The 24,320-nt window shown below is 46.0% G+C and overlaps 1 protein-coding gene across 3 annotated transcripts in view; it reads right to left on the bottom strand.

Annotated features, from left to right (window-relative positions):
- Nucleotides 1-24,320, bottom strand: part of Gfra2 (GDNF family receptor alpha 2) — a 95,933-nt gene that overhangs the window by 34,662 nt on the left and 36,951 nt on the right. The gene's annotated exons all lie outside the window — the stretch shown is intronic.

The following is a 24,320-nucleotide window of genomic DNA, read 5'->3' as shown; positions in this document are numbered from 1 at the left end:
ACACCGCCAGACTGTGCCATACCTTTGCCAAACCCTACAATCTACCTATCCCTTCATATGTAAGTTACCCCACAAAATAAACCACCCTTTTAACTACGTGGAGTGGCCTTAATAATTTCACCAATATGTAAGCAATCCTTAAGTTGGGGAAAGATTGTAGCAGATGAAACTGGGGTCTGGGAGGCCACTGCACTTCTGACTCCTTGAAGATTTTCTCATCCTACAACTACAGAGGATCGAGGCTTCGGTATCGAGTGGCATTGTATAATGATGTTTGAGTGAACACTAGAAAGCAACAAGGTCCCACAAGTGACATCATAGCATCTTTGTTTGCATGAATGTGCTCCAAGACGTTCACATGACAACAAAATTGCCTAGTGACACGGTTTTCAGGTGTACCCCCACCATTAAGCAGCATATGACTGTGATTATTAAAGACATGGCGATTTCCTTACAGGTGGCACCTACAATTCATAGACACTTTGGGAAGACACATTGGCAAGTCCACAGACATGTCTACACCGATAGACCACTCTCATAACTCTACACTCTGATTCGCTCAGGAAAATACACTCACAGTGGGCTTCGTGAGCATAGATGGAGTCACCAGAAAACCTCTCTGTAATATTCCAGCCCCAAATCCCTAGGGCCACATCCCTCCCTAACCTGCCAGGACCCATGTTTCTGGGCTTATACAGAAGACAGCCCCAATACTTGCTATTAGATAAGGAAAATCAAATTAGCTCAGAGATATGGAACCCAGGATGCCCTAGAAAGGATACCTGTCATGCTAAGCCCTAGAAAGTCCAAAGAAGAGGAGAAGCTACAGATGTTCACCGACCACAAGGAAGAGGGGCTATAAAGGGGCTCCCTGGGGTTCACAGCATAAGGAGGGACATCTGGAATCAGTTAATCCTGTCTCTCACCTTGGAAATGAGGAAGGTGTGTCCAGAAGGGAAGTGGCCAACCCAAGGTCTCCTTTGAGTTCTTCCCATCACTTGAGTGAGTGAGAGCGAGATCAAGAGCCTGCATTAGAGCTGAAGAAGAAGTCTTTGTCCCCTGAAGCACTGTCCCCATGTCCACATCTCCCTTGGTGACACACATACACAGAACCCATACACACACACTGTCCACATAGTCCACATAGGCCTATACTCAAGGTCCTATAGTCCACAATCACAAAGCACACAAAATGGCAATGAAATGCGAAAGTCCTGACTTTGCTGCCTGGCCAGGTAGAAAAAGATAATAAATTTTAAACCCATGATTCTCCTCAGATCCTGTGATAATTATCCATCAGTCTTCACTGTCCATTTTACTTGACTGAGAATCACCTAGGAGATTGCCTTAGTCAGGGTTTCTATTGCTGTGATGAAACATCATGACCAAAAAGCAAGTTGGGGAAGAAAGGGTTTATCTGGCTTACACTTCCACAGCACTGTTCATCCCTGAAGGAAGTCAGGACACGAACTCAAGCAGGGCAGGAACCTGGAGGCAAGAGCTGATGCAGAGGCCATGGAGGGGTGCTGCTTTACCGGTAGGCTTTCTTTACATGGTTTGCTCAGTCTGCCTTCTTATAGAACCCAGGACCACCAGCCTAGGGATGGGACCACCCACAGTGGGTTGTGCCCTCCCCCATTGATCACTAATTGAGAAAATGCCTTACAGCTGGATCTGATGGAAGTTTCTCCTCAGCTGAGGCTCTTTCCTCTCTGATGACTCTAGCTTGTATCAAGTTGACACACAAAACCAGCCAGTACAGAGATACACCTCTGGATTTAACTGAGGAAAAAAGACCCAGCCTGAAGGTAGGCAGCATCATCTCATGATATGGGATTCCAGATTGACTTAAAAGGGAGGGGGGAAGGAGAAAGTCAACTGAACATCCACATTCCCTTTACCCTCCTTCCTGATTTACCAAGATGTGGGGAATTTCACGAACTCCTTCATGCTTTTCCCACTACGGTGGGCACTACTCTTTTGAGCCATGAGCCAAAATCAACCTTCTTCCCCTAAATTGCTTTTGGTCAGGTATTTAGTCACAGCAGTGAGACAGAACAAGTAACATAGACCCTATGCTCCCTCACTCCTACTCCCAAATTCCAGAAATAAGTAAGTCTTTGTTCAGGAGGCACAGAATTTTGGGAGAGTATTATCTGATTCCAGCTCTCTGTTGTTAAACAAAGGCTGAGAGGTTGCATGCATGCATTCCCAAGACATTCAACTTAGGTGTCATTCAACAGATGAAAAGATAGTAAAAATTTGGTATATGCATATAAAATGGAATACTACTCAGCTCTAAAGAAAAATGAGGTTTTAAAAATCACAGGAAAATGGATGGGCTTAGAATATATATTGTTGTAGGTCATACAGTCTCAGAAAGGAAAAACTCCATGTTCTCTCTCATATGCAGAATCTAGCCAATAATATAAGTATCTATTAAACAAATGTACATGTAGGTGCAAGATAACATGTAAGAAAACAGACCACAAAGGCTGAAAAATAAGGAAAGAGGGCAAGACTTAATACAGGTAATAAACACGAGTTACAAGAGAGGATATAAACTGATTGTTTTTCTTGTTCTAATTCTGCCACATGTTTTTTGTTTTGGGTGGTGAATGAGTGCATAAAATATATTCAATATTGAAAAGTGTAAAATTGAACATAACCCTCCACAGCTTCCAGTCAGAATGCCAATTCTAACTGTATAGAAGTTCATTGATTTGCATAGACTTGGGGTCTAATTAATTTTGGTGTGTGATGTTTTTGTTTATTTGGAAATGTTTTTCTAATAAAGCTTATAGAAAAATTTAATGCTTGAGATGGACAGGTTTAAGCTCAGGCAGGACCCAGAAGTTCTGATATAGCCTCTTCCCTTCTGGTGCTTCTGGCCCTCACTCAATCTGCTTCTTCCACTATGGTGCAGCATCTCTACCCAGCCCCGTGGTGCCATTGGATAGAATGGTTGTTATTGACACTGTCACCAACAGTCCAGGCATCATTTAGCAAGCCAACCCCATTCTTAAAATGAGTGATCTATGCTGATGCCACTACATACCATAAGACCAAAACCATCCTCACTCCGACTCCTGGGCCCACAGAGGGTGAAAGAAGGACAGAGTAAGTTATTCCAGTACCAGCCATCATGGACAATGTCATTCTCCAGAGACGTGGAGGGATCTAAGGAGCCTACTAACCTGATCCATCTCAACAGCCAAGTCCACTTCCCTCCCACAAGCCTTTCAGGAAGCTCTCGAGTCCCTTTTCCAAAGTCATCTTAAAATATGTTTTTTAATCTAAAAGGGCTCTACCGTAACAGCACATTTGTAGGTCACTCATCTGGCAGCCTCCCAAGAACAAGGAAGGCACCTAGATAGGCAAGATGAAGTTTGTCCACTAAACGAGATCTTTTGCTCCTAAGAAAATTGGTTCTTGGGCTCCCGGTGCATCTGTAATTCCCACACTCCCAGTCATCGGGTTTTCTCTTCCTTGGAAAATGTGCAAAGGGGGAGTGGCAGAAGTAAGATCACAGGAGGCAACGGAACCTTCTACAAACCCAGAGAGCACAGAAACCAACAGGAAAGCACCAGTGCCCCAGCAGCTCCAGCTCCAGAGATCATCAGAGTAGGGGGAACCATTCTACAGACGTCAGATGCACCTGAACGTACTGCTCACCATCCACACTCTTTACCTGGTCACCCAGGCTGATCCTGTGTCATCAGGAGAAGGTTAAGGCACCTGCTGCAATCTCTAATTTAGGAGACAGAGCATTCAAGACTGCCATGGGAGTTCACTGCACTCCACACCAGACCATGTACCACATGCTAGGGTTAATGAGCTGGCTACCATGCCACCAGCTCCAGAGCTCACAGTCTCACCATGAGGAGAGTCATATGTGAGTGGACAGCATGGTGGAAACAGTTGGCTCTTCCCTTCCTAAGGGTGCAGAAGATGGAGGAATGTTGAAAAATAATAAGAGTTTTCCTTTCTTCCCACCTACCCCATAGCCACTCCAGGAGATGGGTAAGATTTTTGAAACTGGAAGGCCTGGGTGACTCTCATGCTAAAACAAAGGATCATTTTCAAAATTCTTGAGAAGTGGACTGGTCATCAATGTGGGATAGGAATCTCAAGGTTGTACTGTCCTGGGTTCCACTAGGATACAGATAAAGGGTGCTACAGCGTGTGGCACCTAAAGGAGTCTGTGGTCTGAGGCAACTACCTGGGAGAGAGGAGGAGGGGAATAGCCCTAGGCAAATTTGATGCCAGAAGATGTCACAGCCATGGTTCATGTGACTCCACCCACAGCAGAGTCTTTAACCAATCCAGGTCCACAGGAGAAAGCCCAGCCCCATGAGGCTGGCAGGAGGAGCAGACTGAAGTCTGGCCCCCATCTAGAAGATTCCTGCAAGTTCCAGACCCAAGAGTGTCATCAGCCCATGGGACTGCATCCCTACAGCCAGGCAGAAGAGTGAGCCAGCTTTAGCAGAGTCACAGACACCAGGAAACACGAGCTGACCCCAGAGCATTGTAAAGAGAAGTCCATACACTTAACAACTGTGATGCCACTAAGAATAGCTCTGATGGGATTGAAACACATCACTACACCAGTATAGGAAATGGAGATGGCAACTTCCTGGAAAAGACAGAGGTGCGGCAAAGAGGGGGTGACCACAAAGGACTTCTAATATGATTAGGCACTTCCCATTAAGCCAGCAGGACATCCAGACAAGGGTCCTGCCCCTGCAATAGCCTAGACACAGGAAAAGTGAGGTGAGTTTCATATTCAGGGAGAACTGGATGGCAGCAGGCATGAGGACCAGGGTTGCCAGAGCCCAGATTCTTCTGAAACTTGCATCGAAGGTCCTGGGATTGGGAAAAGTGGGGGAGAGTGTACACATTCACTCTACAAACACAGCCAATGGTTGCTCACTGCCAGACTATGTGATTATAAAATCCCTTTCCAGATGGCTTGCTTGTCTGAGATGCCATAGACACCATATATCCTGCAGGAGCAGTGGTGTGCCCATCCCAGGTGCCAGCTTCCTCAGACTGGACCATTCTGTGTCCAACTGGGCACAGCCTGTAGGTTACGCCTGCTCCACCAGGCTCCCCACAGGTAAGCAGGTGCTACAGTGTTGGGCATTGTCACGACCTTCCACACCTACCCACTATCTCTCATGAATACAGAGAGTGGGAGTACACGGTGCTACCCCCGGAGCATCCACCTAGCACCCCAACCCTGATGCCCTGCCCATCTGAATCTCCAAGGAGAGGGGACCAATCAGGAAACAGCCCAGCCACGCCTGCCTTTCCTGCACCTGTCAGGTTATCCCAGGTCCAGCAGGGCCCACAGCTGAGCTGGGCCCACTGGAAACTGTGCTCTAGTTAAAATACATCTATCTGCAGCATTCAGAAAATAGCCATCCACAGTATTGCTTTCAGCTATAATGGAAAACTGATGGCTTTTATCTCCCCAACTTTATGACTATTGATGGGATAGAGGCTGAGGTTTGATGACCATTTAATAGCCGACCCTGCGCAGTTAGAGGAGCATCAGAAAGCAATGAGAACGCTGTGATGATTGTCTGGCAGAGAACTCGCCACCAAGGTCCAGGAAGCAAAACAACCACCCTCCCCGGGCTCTGACACAAGAAGGAAAAAAAATCAAAGTCATCATCATTTGGTTTTACCCTCTCCTTTCTGCCACTGACCTCCGGAGTTTGATCCACAGGGGTGGGAAAGGGGTGGGAACTAAAGCAGGCCTGAATCCTCATGGAGAAAGGAAGGGGACTGAGGGTTAGAGACACCCCCCCCCCCCCACTGCTGGGTTCCTTGAGATCCCGAGATCTCCCCACCCAGCCTTCAGCACCCCGTGGACTGGCTAGCTTCTGGCAGTATTGTAGGGACACAGGAAAGTCTGTCAGATTCATGTGGCCAGAGATGAGAGAAACGGTTTCTCCTTTGCCAGGCTCAGGCTGACCTGAGGTCCAACTAGTCTTCAACCTTCTGCCCACAGCTAGAAGCCACATGCCACCTCCAGAACTCTGTGTTTAGCTACCCACCAAGAAAGACTTCCTTGCCTTTCTGCTCTGCTTGCCTCTACCCAACCCACTGCACTCCCTCCATTCCCACTGGGGCAGAGCTGGGTCTGTAGGCCAGCAGTAGGGCTGGACACATTATGTTTTTAAACTCTGCAGCATTCTAAATGGGGGAGATGGCTGAGTGGGTAAAGTACCTATCATACAAACATGAGGACCAGAGTTTGGATCCGCAGCACACATGTGGAAGGCTGGTATGCTCAGAAACCCCAGTAACAGGAGAGTAAGAGAGGACCATGGGGCAGGGGCACTACAGAGCAGAATAGCAGGACACAAGAGATTTGAAATGGGAAATGGATAAAATGGAGGGAGTGCTATAATTTGGAAGATGCTATGCACACCTCCAAGGTAGGGAAGCAACTAATAAGTCCTACCCAGCTGTAACACCTGTGACCCATAATGACCAGCAAGGCATGGTACAATAGTGGCACTCACAACTTGGCAGTAACCAACAGCTCTGTAATTGGATTTCAGGTCCACCCAATAGGAAGGAAATCATGCCAGACACTTGAAACCTAGCCAACTACCTGGGGCTAGTGAGGTCATGGATCTTAGAGAAGAACCTATCACAGCCACTATATTAAACCAACATAATTCCTAACTGCATTCTAAAACACATCCTCATACCCACAAAGAAGGGTAGCTCTTGCCACTTATCAAAGAAACTTCTCTTTCTGACAGAAGGAGATCATTACAGAAAACCACAAGTCAAAAGCAGAAAATGCTGAGTGGTGGTAGCACAGCACTTGGGAGGCAGAGGCAGGTGGATCTCCAGGTTCAAGGCCAGCCTGGTCTACTAATTGAGCTCCAGAACAGCCAGGGCTACACAGGGAAACCCTGTTTCAAAAAAAAACCAGAAAAAGGAAAAAGAAAGAAAGGAAGGAAGGAAGGAAGGAAGGAAGGAAGGAAGGAAGGAAGAGAAAAAGAAAAGAAGCAGAAAACAAATGATTGTGGGTACACAGCCCCAGTTAATGTACCTGTAACATAACTTCTACACCTGAGGCTCAGGGAACATTGTGGAAGATGGGGCAGAAATATTTTAAATATCAGAGAACCAAGAAATCTGCCATGGGAATGTGTCTCCTGGGAAGCTGACAGGAAGCCGCCTTCATGATAGCTCAACAACATGGCTGCCTAGGCAAAAACTGAACAATGAGAACATCAGCAGACACACAAACATGGAAATGGGAAAACTCGTGGACCATCACCCCTCAACAAAGAAATATAGGCAACTGAGCAATGCTGAGAGGGTGGGAGGAACAATCTCTCAGGGGTGAGCCACCTGGCTAATCAGGTAATTCCAAGGGGTCAGAGCTGAAATTGTCTACACACAAGTCAAATAATGTACTGAGTAGATCGTACTTATGTATTTAGACATATGTGTGTGCATACATTAAAGGGAAAGAGGCCATGATTTTGAGAGGAAGCTAGGAGGGCATATAGAAGGGGTTGGGAAAAGGGAGAGATGGTGGAATGTTTGATATTTAAAATAAAATTTCAAAAAAGAAAAGTAAATGAGATGCTGCCACCCTTTAAAGAATAAAAATAAGCCTGCTGGTAGTGGTGGTAGCACATGTCTTTAAACCCAGCACTCAGGAGGGAGAGGCAGGCAGATTTCTGTGAGTTCAAGGCCAGCCTGGTCTACAGAGTTCCAGGACAGCCAGAGCTACACAGAGAGAAACCCTGTCTCAAAAACTCAAACAACTAATTAATTAATTTAATTAAAAAATAAAAATAAGAGACATTTTTAGCAGCACATACCTGAAACCCCACCACTAGGTAATGGGTAGATAGATTTGAGGGGGTCAGCTCAATGGCTAGTGAATAGAGAGCCGAAATAGTGAGCTACAGGAAAAAGACACTGCCACAGAAAATAAGGTAGAGAGCAATAGAGGAAGAATACCCAACCACCCAACCTTACACACACACACACACACACACACACACACACACACACACACACACATACACACACACATTTTTAATTAAAAAATAAACATTACAGTATTCCAAGTATCTAATCCAAAAATCTGAAATCTGAAACATTCCAAAATCTGAAACATTTAAGCATCAATATATACAAGAAGTGAAAAGATGCCACCAGGAAGGTTTATCTCATGCAAAAGTTATTGAAAAGACAACATAAAATTACTTTGAGTGGGTTGGGGATTTAGTTCAGTGGTAGAGCACTTGCCTAGCAAGTGCAAGGCCCTGGGTTCGATCCTCAGCTCAAAAAAAAAAAAAATACTTTGAGTCTGTGTATATAAGGGATGTGAAACATAAATGAAGGCCATGTTTACAAATGTGGTGGTTTGTGTGAGAATAGCCCCGTAGGATCACATATTTGAAAATGTTTGGTTTCCAGTTGGTGGAACTTTTTAGGAAAGATTAGGAGATATGGCTTTGAGGTTTCAAAAAGGCCCTGTCTTCTCCTTCTCTCTCTCTCTCTCTCTCTCTCTCTCTCTCTCTCTCTCTCTCTCTCTCTCTCTCTCTCTGCCTTTCTCTCTGCAACCTGTGGTTCAGATGTGAGCTCTCGGCTACTTCTCTAGCACCAGGGCTTGCCTGCCTGCTGCCATGTTCCCTGCCATGATGATAATGAACTAACCCTCTGAAATTATAAGCAAATCCCCAACCAAACAGACAGACTTGGACTTCACCTCCAATATAGACACATATATATGCAAAGACTAAAAATAATTTATCTAAAACACTTCAGATCCCCCAATTCAGAGCAGGCACGCTCAGCTTCACCATCCCCAGTTCTTACAACCTCATATGATGACTAGGACAGGGTCACTTGTATCCATTTTGCTGTTTTTGGAGACAAAGTGTCACTATTCAGCTCAAGCTGCCTTTGAACTCCTGCTTCCTCTTCCGCCAACCTCCAAAGTGCTGGAATTACAGGCATGCACCAGCACATCCTGCTCCAACTCTATTGTTTTGTTTTTTTTTTAATACCGGACGTCTCATGGAGGTCACCTCTCCCAAGGCTGGGAGGTACCTAGAGCTTTGACTCTGCCATATCAAGCTTCCTCAAAAGAAGAAACTGTCCAAAGAAGCAAGACTTCACCTCTCATCCAGGCCTTTAGGGGTTCTCAGTTACTTTTCCAGACTTCAGCATCTTCATCTATAAAATAACATTATGTTGGGATGGTCTTCTCCATCCCCTCTACCTGTACAGGGAGAAGTCCTGTATCTTTGGGCTTCATCAGCCACAGTTTCAGGAACAGCCATGTCCCCTTCAGTACCAGAAGTGTCATCTTTCCTCACAGCATATACCTTATCCTGGCAAGAATAAGAAAGACTAAGGCGTACTAAAGACATTTAATACCAAGTCCCTACCGTTAACCCCCCAACCCCCATGTTAGATACCACTGCACCAGGCTTTCCACCAACCTGCTTATCTTTCAATGACCATGCAAAAGTGACCAAGGCTAGAGGGTGGAGTTGTCCAGAGACAAACAGCAGGGAAGTAGGGGCCATGGCTCCCTTTCTCACCCACTGCAGATGCTCTAACTGGTCCCTCTCACATGCATTCACACACACACACACACACACACACACACACACACACACACACACACATACCTCCTTAGAGGAACAAGCCCATATGAAAGCAGAATACAAAAGCATATAAAAGCAGAATTGTATCAGGAGGGAGCATAGCCAAAAGAGTTTTCTCCTCCCTAGGCTCCTGAACATGCCAGCCAGGGCCAGGGGGACCCAGGAGGAAGGGGCAGGTGTTCCAGACATGGTACCTTGCAGCTTGTTTCTCACCTGCCCCCCTGCTAGGAGATAACAGCCCACTCCTTCCTCCAAGCAAGGCTCCATGCTTTGCTACAGCTCAATAACTACAATTGCTGCCCGGAGTCTTCCAAGCTCAGGGCTTGTCACACTTGGTAGCTACTACCTATTGTGTCTTAGGGATTTCAAATTGTCCCTGAAAAAATTAGGTGAGAGTTATCCAAAAGCATGCAAGCATCCTCGCTCACTCATTTAAAACTCCCTCAGTATGGGTGGTGAGGGACCTCACATCATAATCTCAGGGCTGAAGCAAGAGGATTGCCATGAGTTCAAGTTCAGCCTGGTCTACACAGTATGTTCCAGGCTAGCTTGGGTTACAAAAGTAAGACATTCAAAAGGCAAAATAGTAATAATAGCAATAAAAAAATAATTTTAAAAATAAAACATGCCCCCAGAGAAGCAAAATCCTTAAGGAAACAGAGCCAAGAAAGTATACACCTCAGACCTCAGAGACCAACAATGCTTTCACTCTCCTAATGTGCCTCTCACCAATCCCTTCCTGACACAGCCTTCTGGTTTGTGATTTAATGATATAAACACATAGATCTATTCCTCAACTCTTCAGCTTTGGGCATCATCTCTCCTAGAGTCTCAGGTGATGGCTAAGAAGGCCTCTGTATCTCTCTAAAATTGTAGTTAAAGGGAAGCAGATTCTGCTCTCCATAATGACCACTGAGCATAGAGCAGTTTCAGTAACAAATGGGAGAGCCTCCTGCCTGCTGTAAAGATAGTGGCAGCCACTTCATTCTAGCTCATGGTTTCCCTTCACCTAGGGGAAGTGACACATCAATCCCAAGAATTCTCTGAGGATATTTGGAGCACCCCCCTCCACAGAGGGACTAGAATATGGCTATCTCCTACTGTCTAACTCAGATAAACATTCCTTAGACACTAACAAGTGGATACACACAAGCTGTGCAAGCCATCCATGGAGACACAGCTCAGCCGGGAAAGCCAGCATACCGTACTGACATGGGAAAATGTGGACCACATATTAGGAAAGCACAAAATGGCTTACAGAACAGCAAACATGACATCCTTTTGTTAAAATGTATGAACATCCTGTAAAAACAAAGTTCAACAGTGTATGTTCCCCCAAAGTGCATGTTTCCCCAAAGTGCCATCCAAAGTTTATTTCAGGGCATTTATATTAGAGATTATTTATATTTGAGTCTTACCTGGATGATCCTTCACATTGTTATTATGGTTATGGTTGTTGTTGTTATCCTCATTGTTGTTTGTTATTTTTGATTTCAAGACAAGATCTCTAGATAGTCCACACTGGCTAGCCTGGAACTCATGATCCATCCTCCTGCCTCCACCCCTATAAGTGCTGGGATTCCAGGTATGAGCCACTACACCAGATTTTAATTACTTCTTACAATGAATCCATAATACTTTTATAAAAATAAAAACTAACTGAATCTTCTTTTGAGAACTAGAAAGGAAAGAAGCAGTTGGGGAGGAGAAGCAGGGAGCATCCTGGGACGCACAGCTCCTTGTCAAGACAGAAGATAAGAGTATCACAGACTGCCTTGGAAGGGACTAAATTGTGTCTCTGACCCCACACTCACTGAAAGCTTAGAGGGGCCTCAGTCTCTTTTTCTGAATGTCTGAGGACAGGGACTGAACACCTAAAAAAGTCACTTGTTCTAATTTCTCAGTGTCACCACATCAGCTATGAACTGGGCAGCAGAGGTGTTTCTGAGCATCCCCAGGGGATCAGCTCCAGGACATCCAAGGATATCAAAAAAATACTCAAGTCCTTTATGTAAAATGGTATATATTGTATATATTCTGCATTTAATCTATATAACCCTCCTATATACTATAAATCATTGTGGGGTTACTTATAACGCTTAATATAATGTTACATGCTATAAAGTTATTATACTGTGCTACTTGTTATATTATTGTTACACTGTGGGGTTTTCATATACATATATATCTTCTATCTATGAGTGACTGAACCATGGGTATGGAATTTAGATATAGACATAGAGGGCCAAGTGGATTATTAGGATTCAGTATAACTCCCAAGCTATACTAGGGCCTGCTCCACCTGACTCCTTTGTCCTATCATGCAGCAAGTTGAGAGAATCCTTAACCCATTGGAACTGGGAGCTGACAGGTGAAAGGCATTGATGGAGGTGAGCTCTCATCTGTTCAGGCCCCCACCAACCACCACCACGGTCATCTTAAAGCCCCAGCCTCAAACTTTTCCTCCCTCCATACACAAACTCTTCATTAAGTTAGCCCTTTCTGCTCTGAGCAGGAGAGTACACACACACACACACACACACACACACACACACACACACACACACCCCACACTGGCTAGCCATGCCCTTCTTCCTCTTAGGCCCCTTTCTCCCTAAGCCTCTGCCCTAAGGCGTCCTCCATCCTTCTGGCCCAGCTACTGGACTGCTCTCCACACCGCCCTCCCTAGCTCTCCAGGGCTTGCCTGCAGCATGCGGTTTAATCCTCACAACTCTTAATTAAACCAGGCCTCCTCTTCATGGCTGCTGGTTCACAGGGGCAAGCCCTGACTCCCCAAATGAGCTTAGAGCTCTTTGAAGGAGCTCATGTTTTCTACGTGCCCATGCACCAGACGGCTACTCACAGCTTTTCATGAGCTATTTCCCTTAATCCCATCATCTCCATCCAAGCCCTTGCTTCTCTGCTGAACTCCCAGATAACAAATACCTTTTGTATTTGACATTGACACTTGCACATTCAAAGGTTTTCAAACAATAGCTCTGAAACCCAAACATCCTCCCGCTTCTCCTAGCAAATTCCTTTTTCTTCTCCTCTCTTCTCAAGGTGATAGCTTCACCAACCAGTCAACTGCCTCGCTAGAGACCTTGATAACCTCCTTCACTGTCTGCCTCCAATAAATCCTTAGAAACTAACCCCCAAAGAACCCTATGTCATCCCTATGACCAGTTTCTCTTTGCTTACAACCTGCTTGGCCTTTATCTTGGGCCCTGCACAGTAAGGTCTCCTACTGGACTCCATGTCTGCATCCTCCAGCCCATTCATGCATAGCAACATCTTTCTAAACTGGCAGATGTTTGGATCATGTTATCCTCCTGTTTAACTACTTCTTGGCTCCTCATTGTCTTCCAGAGAAAATGAAACTTGCTAGCAAAGTATGGAAGGGCCGAAAAAGCTGGTCCCCTTGCCCCTTCTACATAAGTCCTCTTTGATACATTCCCTCTGCAAGAAACAGAAGGGTCACCTCAAAATACAAGTCTACTTCTCCTTCAAACTAAGGAGGAAAACCGCCTCTAAGAGGGCTTCTCTAGTGACCCTGCCAGCTGTGAGGGCTAACCTTCTACTCGTAGCTAGAACTAGCCTAGCAATGCCTTTAGATGCCCTAGGAGACATCCTCATATGTATCTTCTTAAATGGGCTACAAAGCTACTGTCTTCGTAGACAGAGGCTCTTCAATCAATGCATGTCTGCACACTCATAAAGTTCATGATCAAAACCCAGGTCTGCCCCATTCATGACACAGCTCCCTGATTTCTTTCTTAAGCACATCTTGGTGCCAAAAGTCTAGCCCCCAAGGACAGAAAGAAGGACTCCCTACCTCAGGAAGACCTGAGCCAGGCAGGATTGGGGCAGATATTGCAAAGTTCTCTATATGAGCAACAAATGTTTGGTGTGTGTGTGTGTGTGTGTGTGTGTGTGTGTGTGTGTAAAATTCAGTGTCCCCATTCATCAGTAGGCAAGTGGGTATCACTAGCAGCCTAAGATGCTCACCCAAACCAGAGAAACTTCCACAGTAGCACTACTGGTGAAAGGCCTCTGAGTTTTGCAAGACACCCCCTAAATGGGCCCTGTCATGGTTTGAATCTAAAATTACTCACATAAGCTCATATTTTTAAAAGCTTTTTCACCAATTGCTAGTGTTATCTTGGGAGGCTCTGGTCATTCAAAGCCTTTGAGGGTAATATTCCCTGGCTCCTACAACAGTCTGCTTCTTGATTTTTACCAGGAGGTAAACGGCCTCCGACATATGTTCCGACCATGAACTAGTCCATCATGCTGTCCTCACAATGATGTGCTGGAACTTCCCAAAACCATGAACCAAAATAAACCGTTCCCTTGTTTCTGTCAAAGACTGCATCATGACAATGTGAAACTTACATAATTGGACTTCCTTGTCAGCCACCAACCCCCAAATAATGACACGGAGACTTATCATTAATTATGAAAGCTTGGCCTTTAGATTAGGCTTGTTCCCAACTAGCTTTTCTAACTTAAACTAACCTGTTTCTATTCATCTATGTTCTGCCATGTGGCTCTTGACCTCTCCTTCATTTTGTATGTCTGATTCCCTCCATGTCTCACCAGAGTCTCTTGCCACACCAGATTCTAACCCTGCGTTCCTCTCTGCCCAGAAGTCCTGCCTAACTTCTCCTGACTAGCTATTGGCTGTTCAGCTTTTTATTAAACCATTCACAACAATACATCTTCACACAGTATACAAATATCCCACAACAAGCTGACAGGCTTTCTTTGAAGCTGCATGTGGCTCGAGGATAGTGAGGCTCAGGGTACTCAGGAGGTAACGGCTACTTCACCTCTGCTGGACAGAAAAGCCAAGCCCTCTTGATTTGGGCACAGGAAAGTCACATACCATCCTTAGAACACTTGGGAGAAAATCCCATCATAGGAGCCCCAGAACAGCCTTCAACCCCCTTCTATAAAACACTAAATGCCTCCTTGTGGAAGTCTGGAAGAGCTGAATAGTAGAGACTGTCTCTTAGGCTGCTCACAAAGCAATGACCTGGAGATAGAGAGACGTCTTCCAAAGTTGAAGGGCTCAGGCCTGGAGCAGGAGAGGCAAAGTCAGTGATGACCATATCAAGGACCTTCAGAGCCCAGGTGGGGATGTGCTAGAGTCTGAAATGTAACATGCATGCTCTTCAACTTAAAAGGCAGCGGTATCCCCTAAGCCCCTCATAGGATGGAAATACCAGAAGTCAAAATTGTATTTCACACCGTCAAAGCTTAGCCCAGCTTACCTTAAACGTGCTCAGAGAACTTATATTACCCTTCAGCTGGGCAGAATCACCTAACATAAAGCCTACTTTATAATAGAGTGGTGAACGCCTCATGTGGCTTGTTGGTGAAGACACTTCGGAGCATCAGTAAGTTGTCCATCACTGTGGTCCCAGGATGACTGGGAGCTGTGGCTCAGTAGCCACAGGTCAGCATCATCAGAGAGGAGCAAAGCCATGTTTAAAATTCAAGGATATTTTCTAGTGAGTGTGTATCACCTCCTGTTCCATTGTAAAGCTAGAGGCCCTATGTCTATCCCAAGGCTGAGGCTCAGCAAGATTACAGATTGACTCTGGCTAAGTCAATCTGGCCACAGTCCTTGGACCTACAGAGTGCCAAGGTGGAAAACTTGGGATTACCTGTGGTTGAAGAAACCTCTTGCCCACCTCCATTTCACACCACACTTCCCAAATCCAATCCAATGTTGGGTACCTTTAGCCATCCTTGTACTGAAGGGCAAACCTTTTGCTCTCCATCCACCATCTATGCCAGCAAGCTGTGACCAAGTGATCTGACTTTCTTTAGCACTAAAGCAGGTTTCTGGAATCACCAATTTACCAAAACTGTTACAGAAACATCACCGCAGCCCTTCACATTCCTAAATGCAATGGTTCTCCAGGTGTCCCATCCTGTGAGCATCTCAGCAGCATCTAGAAGCTGTCTGCTTCTTTTTTGCAAGTTCTTCTGAACCCTGGACCTCATGAGATTAATAACAAACATTCATCAGGTACCTAATAGGTCAGACACATCCTCATTGCCTCTTCTCTCACTGGACTCTCCCCAAAAGGAACTTACTACCCCCACCCCATTTTAAAATACCCTGATATTGACCTCTGGAAATCACCACCCCAGTCAAGCACCAGAGATGTCTAGAAGCACCAAAACACTAACCATGTCCCAAACGGAATTTCTGGTCTACCTTCAACCCCAGATCCTGTCCATCTGAGAAAGTGGCTTCTTGCTACTGCATATATGTACCTCTTGAGTCTTCCTGGAGTTTCCATCACCTCTACTCCCAAACCCATCTCTAAAATCTCTCTATTTATCCACTTATCTCCTGCCACACAATCATCGCCCTGGTCTGAGCCGCCATCATTGCTGACCTAGTGATACACAAATCCTTTGCTCTCGGTATTACCCTGCCGTCTCTTGCGCCCCTCCTGCCCTCTCCACACAACATCAGGCATCTTCTCACTCGGTTTTAGTGATGTTGCTGCTCAGCTTCAGAAGCCCCTTTCAACCTGGTCCCAGAATCAGTCCTGTGCTCCAGCCACATCCCTTCTTTTGGCAATGCTGTCTTTCCTCTGCCCGTGACACACCCTCTGCATTAATGCCTCTTCTTCTTCTGTCTGTCTGTCTCACTCTGACTTTGCATTCCTCGTCTCTCAGCTTACTTTTTAATATATTACATTTATTTATTTTTTGTGGTAGGGAGTACACATGCCATATGTATGGAGGCCAAAGGACAATTTGCAAAGGCGGTTCTCTCCTTCCACCAGAGATAAAAGTCGGATCGTCGTGCTTGGTGGCAAGAAGCTCTACCCACCGAGCTATCTCAGCAGCCTGAGGTCTCAGTTCAAGTGTCATCTCCTCTAAGTCTTCCTGACCTCTGTCCAGATAAATGCCCCACTATAATGCTCTATTTCTATATCCTGTTCACTGTAACTATTCTATTAAAATTTGGCAGATCTTATCCAAAATGCTTGGGACCAGAAGTAGTTTACCTTTCAGATCTGGGAACATTTGAATACAGATATTAAGATATAATGAGGATGGGACCCAAGTCCAAAAGGGAGATTTGATTTTGTTTGGTATACATGTTAAACAGACAGCCTGGAGATAGTTTGAGCAGTATTTTTAGCACACTTGTGTTTGGACTGCAGCCCATCTCCTGAGGTCAAGGATGGAATGTTCTGCTTGTAGAGTCACATTGCCATTCAGAAAGGTTCTGATTTTGGAGCGTCTGGCATTTCTGATTTCCAGATATGGGTTGCTCAACCTGGATATACCTGTCTGCTTACTTCTCCACTGTCTCCTCCATCAGACTGTATATTCCAACAAGGTGTGGTCATCCCTACCGTGATCTCCAAGGTACCTCTAGTGTCTAGCACAGTGCCTGGAGCAGATTGGGGCACAATATAGACTCATTAAAGGAATAAACCAACACAGTAGTAACATAGAATATGAAAAGGCAGAGACCTAATGAAAAAGGAAACACCAGCTACCAAGTGAATGGTACAGAGATGCTCAAGAGAAAAACCCACACAAAGAGCCAGCTGCCAAAAGGGGGTTAAGAGGTGAAGATGACACAGGCTGGATGGGGATGAGTTGAAGCCCTAGGAGTGGAGGCTTATATTTATGTCCCAAAAGCCTTACGTAGAAACCCTAAACCCCAGCATGGACTAAAGCCCAGTGTGGAGTTTGAAGATGGAGCCTTTGGGCATAATTAATGTTAGAGGTCCTGGGGGTGAAACACTACACGCAACGGGATTAGTGGCCTAAGAGAAAGGAAAACACTCTCTCTCTCTCTCTCTCTCTCTCTCTCTCTCTCTCTCTCTCTCTCTCTCTGTCGACTTCAGAAAAACATAACCAAGAAGATTGTCTCACTCGAATGTAACACACTTGTACCCTGATCCCAGACTTCCAACCTCCCAAACTGGTAGAAAACAACATATTTTAAGTCATCCAGTCTATAATACTCCATGATAGCATCCAAAAATGGCTAAAACATCAAGCAGAGAGCTCATACCAACAGGAAGTAGAAAAAAAATCATAGATACCATGGAAACAACTTGAAGAAAGGCAAGGCTTTCTAGCCCTATGTGAGTAGACACAGGAAGGCGCGCACACACACACACACACACACACACACACACACACACACCTATAAGAGAGGCTCTAGTGTGAACAGACCATGTGGGCTTGTATCCTGACATTCCCTGTACCAAGAGTGGATGGATCCTCTTCCTCTACCCCCTGAGATGAGGTAGGTCCTTAATCACAGCTCTTCAGTGGGAGCCTTCACTACACAGAGACTGTAGTTCATCAGTGCTAGGTGTGAATTTGTGGGGCCCAGAAACCTAGAATGTGGGATGGGTGGGGAAGGCGCCTTAGTGCAGCCTTGCTGCTAGGGCCAACAGCAGCCACAGCGGGAAGTTGCACAGACTCTATCGTATAATCTAGGTATGTAGGCTGGAGCATCTGTGAGTTGATATCCCCCAGAGCCTTTTGTAAAGTAAGATTCAACATTCCTGTCTTGTGTCAACATGCTGGAGGAAGTTCCAGGAAGAGCCCTTCCCTTGACCCAGAATGGAGAAGAGCAGGGGCTCCAAGAGAGCCCACGTGGGTCACTCGGTAGCAAAGTTGAAGGTAAAGGAGACACGCACACTGGCAGCCCACAGTTCCTCCCTCCTCGGGCATTCTCAGCAGTGAAGCTTTTCTCTGATCCAGGCCAGAAAGGTCCCTGAAGGAGACTGAAGCCCACCTTCCCTAAGAGGGGTGCTCTCCACACCACCAGAGTAGAAGGTAGCAAAGAAAAGCTAGGGTTTCCAGAGCAGCTTAGTGAAAAATGGCATCATCTGAGGATGGAGATCCCCCACTGCAGAGCCAGCCAATATAGTGGCACCATGAGACTCCAAGATCCTCCAATTCCCTCATCAAAACTCCCCAACACAAGGCCAGGCCCAAAACAGATGATCAACATGGCATTGAAATGAATGAAGAATGGTCACATGACCACCCTTCTCCTAGCTAGTTGAGTGCCTTAAGAATGACTAGCTGGGTTCCAACTAAGACCCATCCTAACCTTCCCAGGCCAGTGGCAGACATCACTAGTCAGTAACAGCTCTTTGCTACCAAATCAAGGAGGAAATTCTGTATCCATCCCCAGAGAGCAGATAATGTTACCAGAGAAGACAGAGATTCTTAAGCTCTAGGAGGCTTAAGAACCCTTCTAGAATCTAATGAACACAATAAGGTTCTCTCTAAAATGTGTACCCAAAACTTGGTATATTACATCAAGATACATACAGGCCTCTCCTTAAAAGGAAGTAAAAGTTTGGAAGTCCTTAGCCTCCCTATCCCTTTGAAAGTGTCTTATGTTACCATTTGAGGAGGGCCTGCTGAAAACACCAGCCAACATATCCTATAAAGTCAAAGAGAAGCATGCTCGAAGGAGTCAAGAATCAACCCCCAGTTCAGGACAGCCTGAGAGAGGGGGCTACCTCCCTCCACTCTATATCCCAAGCATCATCTCCTTTAGGACAAAGACAGCAGCCACAGCACAGAGTGGTCCAAGACTGTTAGGGTAGTCCCAGGCTGGAGTCTATTTATGCACATCCTCAGCATCCAGAGGTTAAATCACAGCTCTGTAGATGGCATGGGTCCAGCAGGAGGTTATTTATAGCCTTCTGGCAGACCAGGAAGAACGGAGCTCTTCAAGAGGCCATTTCCAAATGTGGCCTACAAGAGATAGTAAGACAGCAATCATCCTCCCCACAACCTCAGAACCACCACAACACGCACAGGCACACATGCACGCATAGGCACACACACACACAATCTGAGCACATCCTTACAATGAATTCAAGCTGAAAAGATATAAACAATAATGTTCAAATTTTTAAAAATAGCTTAGCTCATAAACCACTGGGACCTGGAGAAAATCCAGTCATATTCCAGAGACTCATTCCAAAAAGTTCCCAGCTCTCTAGGCTCCCTATCAGATGCTTCTAAAGGAAATGTCTCCCCTGGTCATCTTCAGATCTTCAGTTAGCTTAGGTCCACAGTCTTGAGGCTCAGGGTTGGAACAGGACAAACGCCAAAGAGCAGAGCCTGGTAAGGGACAACCTCCAACCTGCCATCTAGACACATCATGAGCACAGCACAGCTTTTCTACTCCCAAAAGTCCAAAGAGCAGTGTAGAATTCAGAAGTGCTTCCAATAACCCCAAGGCCCAGGTAGCAGATTTCCCTATTTAACAAATGCTTCTTCAAATGCTAGGTCAAGGGAAACCTCCAAAGCCTCATTGTAGCAATTTAACAAGACAGCTCAGCAGAACCTACTGTACATCACACAAGTGGAGTACAAGGCTGCTCCTAGGCCAGCCTCCCAGCACATCAGCGGACCAGCTCCCATGCCATGCCACCTAGGCAAAGATGCTCCGACTCCAGAATTCCTGGGCCAGGACTGATTCGGGAAGAAGCCTAGTGATGCATGGGTCCCCTCCACAGAAGGAAGACCAGTAGATGAGGCAGGACTGGGTGCTATAGAATGGAGCATGTGGGAGAGGGGAGGGAGAGAGGCTATAGGGGATTCCTAAGGATGAGAGCCCCATTTCCAAAGAACCCCCAGAAATGTTTTTCCCTTATCCCATCTAACCCATTTTGTTAGCATACCCAAGAAAGAGAGGGTCTTCTGTTCCTGTTCCAAACCCCACGACATTTGGTGCCACTATTTTCATAAGATTTCTACCGGTGTGGCCATTCTGGAAGGCAGAAACCAGCAAAGACCGAGCCAGAGGAAGGAAGAACAGAGAGTGCCTTCCTGGGTGCAGTGCAGAGTCAAGGCCAACTTGATGTGCTCCAGTTGCCCTTTCAAGCCATCTTTGACCTCATAGAGCTGAGATTAGCACTGACGGGGCCACCAGGGCCTGCTGAGCAGTGACACATGGGTCAGAGGACAGAGCTGTGGGAGCTAGACAAAATATAGTGCCTCTTTTCCTTCTAGGCCTATCCTGGGAAGATCCTGGAGAGAAAACCCTTCGAGGCTGGCCCCAGGAGCAACAGGTTTTCAGGAACCATCCTGAAAACCACCTGGAAAGACTCCAGCTCACACACCTGGGCAACAAGAAAAGAATCCCAAAAGATGCCTTGGATAAGTATCTTTGCTTGATCAGTATTGAAACGAAGGGCCCAGGGAAAGACATGGCCCACTAGGAGGCTATTCAAGAGATCACACACAGGTCTCCAATCTGTACCACCCACTCCATCTACCACCTGCCTGTCACCATGCATTTCCTTCCCCAGGTTCTCCCCAGCTCGAGTCCTCCAGCATACCTTAAGCTTTAGCTCTGAGTTGAGAGCCATGTCCCCTGCAGGGAATGTGGCTATGCTGTGACATCCCCCAGTGCCTCTGCCAGACTCATCCTAGATGCAGGCTCTTTCTTCATCCCTGCCCTTCTTTCCCTGGGACACCATGTTACCTCTGTATACTGGAGAGTGCAGTGAGTAGGATGGGAGCTGAGCAAAGATGGGTTCGAGGAACGGCCTGGTTGGAGAAAAGAGCTCATATAGCCTCATCTTGAGCCATCATGAATGTCCTACCTGACAAACCAAGCCATGTCCCCCCCAAGTCAATAATCTTGCTATAGTATTGTCTACAGACCCCTGCTTTGCAGTCCTTGAAATCCACAAATGCAAGGAGCTCATTTTCTTGGCCAGTTCTTCACTCCTCAAAATCCTCTATCTGGACCTTCACAATGCCTAATGGTGTTTAAACATCTGTTCTTATTCCACAATGTGCTGTTTACTACGCAGTTCTCCTGATTATGGCTGCCCCAACTCAAGAAAAATAAGCAAACAAAAATCTATCTGTTTCCTTAAATAGATAGACAATGTCACCAAAATACTCTACAGTCCTCCATCTCACACATGACTTCAACCACCACAGCCACATGTCCTGTGGGCCACCCATCCTTCCTCAAAAATGATACTGACAAGCAGGCACACAGTCTTGTCACTTATCTGCTGGAGGCTCCAAACACATCTATCTTAGTAGCTCCACCCTAAACACCTGCCTAGGCACCCGACTTTCTGGACAAGCCTGGCCCACCTGCAGGCTCTGGGTCCTGAGCCGGTACTCATGCTGCTCTGCGCCAGCTCTTCAAAGCTTTGTTGTTCACCCATTCTGTTGTTATGAGTTGCTGTGCATGACGGAAATCTAGCAAGCTCAGCTTACCACGTAGCCCACAGGGGAGACTGTGTCTCCACCTAAAAATTAGCATGCTCCCTTCTGTGGTGTTTTAGGAATTACATGGTCCATCCAGCTTCCCCTTAATCCAAGTCACCAGGAAGCTCAGAACTGATGTTCAGAGCTCTGCCAGCCAAGGTTTTTGCTTGCTCCTACCTTCTAGGGCCCTTGGTTGCCACTGCCAACCCCTCTATTGTAGTAGGCACAGGCCTGTTTCAAAATCCTTCATCTGTTATATCTAATGCACACTTTTTTGAAAAGCAGACTCAAAAGTCTGTTTCTTCACAAGGCTTTCCCTGAGCCCTGTAGCTAGCTCAATACTCAATCCCTTCTCTAAATACTGTGAGAGCTTGTTTTCCAAACCAAACAAAAGGGGAGCCTCCCATTCCAGCTGCACACAGGCCCAACTCTCCAGGGTCCAAAAGAAGCTAGCTTCCATCCTGTGTCTTCCTGCTGTCTTCTGAAGAAAACAGTTTGAACCCAGTGCCTCTTCTTCTATCTCCTCAGCAACAGGGAGCTAGAAGACTGGGCCACAGCAACTGGCTTTCAGCACACACAGACACACACATGTATGCACATATGTACTGAGGCACCTGGCTTGGACAGGTCCCTCCATCTTGAACCCCCTTTCCTCTGGATTCTGAGCCACTACTTCCTGGTTTTCCTATAACCTCCTCTGCCTCCCTGTATTCTGTTGTACTGTTTCTGTCCCTCTTTTATATAAATATGGCATTTCCAGTAGAGCCTGCTCTGATCCCCACACCAATGGCTCCACTTTTCCCCTGGCCACTGATGATGCCCCAGTCACCTCCAGTCTGAACTCCCTCGTGGGCTCCATTAACCCTCCTCATTACATGACTGGGCTTTAATCACAACCAAGCACCCAAGAACACCTATATCCACCCCTTCTCTCCAGCTTCCTAAATGAGATCCAGAACCGCCAATGCAAGCCCCTCAGATGCTAGCTGCCATAATGGTCACTCAGACACTGCATATCCAATGCCACCCCCACAGAATAAGTCCATTGACTCACAGTTATTCAGCTAGGAAACAAGTAATTGCCAAGCCTACATCCATCCAATTAGTGTGCTGCTGAGCATTCCCCAAGGCCATACTCTGAATTCAGGAAGAGGTGCAGAGTTCCTGCCACCAGGAGACTTTCAGACAGACAGACAGTCCAGTCAAGTCTACTTACCATCTTCAGTGAAAAGATCCACTTTTCTTCATCCCTACAGCCATCCCCTTAGTCCAAGGTGATATGCCTGCTGTCACTCAGGTTGCACACCTTAACAGCCATAGTGGCAAAAAAGAATATTACACAATCCCAGCTATAAAATGTGTGTCTTATGACCTGGTGCAAGAGACTTCCTCAGTCTGTTTCCTCCCCTTCAAAGATGACCACAGAGACTTTCCACAGGGTTAATAGGTTACAAGCAGGACGCCTTTAGACAGTGTCCAGACACAGTAGACAACTGAGACCTACTGTAATCTTCCATTCACTAGCACTCACCCATCATCCACCTCTGAAGTTCCCCATAAGCCCATGTTCTCCTTCAAGTATCTCCTGACAGGCTCATTCCTAGGCCTTCTTCTCAGTCCTCAAGATTCCATCAAGTCAATGACCCTCCTCAGGACTCCTGGGCTTTGTCAGATGGCCCTCCCTGGGTTCCCTTCTTGGTGAGCCCTAGCCATGTTCCACCGAATTGGGACTACTTCCTCTCCTATGGGATGTGTGCTCTGTTGAAAGCAGTGTGTTCTTCTCTCCATGGCCAGGACCAAGTACCAAGCAGTGCATATGACATGGCTCAGTAAATCAATACTCAGCCAACAGGAAAAGTACAATACTTGAAAAAAAAAAAAAAAAAAGCAAATTTCAACTAGCTATAACCAAATTTTAAAAACCCACACCTAACAATCAGGCTATACTTATTAAATATATTTGCTATATGCCAGGCTCTGTGCTAAGGGTTGGACATGTAATCAAGTGCACGACGATGCAGGGATATTATTTTATTCCTCGATCACAGGTGAAGTAATGAAAACTCAGGAAGTCTTACAAACTGACTCAAAGTCACACAGCTTGAAAGTGGTAAAGTCAGGATTTGAACCCAGCACTATCAGACTCCAGAAGCTAGTCCTCACCCAACACTAGCTTGGCTTTGCTCTCAGTCTGCAGTGATCTGGCTCTTAGATCACATCCCTCTGCTGGGACATAGGCACGGGTTTCCCCTAAAAGCGGAACAAAAACCTCTGCAGGTCCCTTCCTCCTGTTAGAAATCTGTGAGTTGAAATTGCAAGTTCCTAGAGTAGTTTATTTTGGCATCCCTTGAAGCACTTAGCATGAACCTGCACACAGAGCAGACAAATAATAAA

Source organism: Onychomys torridus, chromosome 9, assembly GCF_903995425.1.
Source record: "Onychomys torridus chromosome 9, mOncTor1.1, whole genome shotgun sequence".
In the NCBI taxonomy this organism is placed as follows: domain Eukaryota; kingdom Metazoa; phylum Chordata; class Mammalia; order Rodentia; family Cricetidae; genus Onychomys; species Onychomys torridus.
Note: the sequence above shows the minus strand (reverse complement) of the source record. Positions and strands in the feature narration are given on the sequence as shown.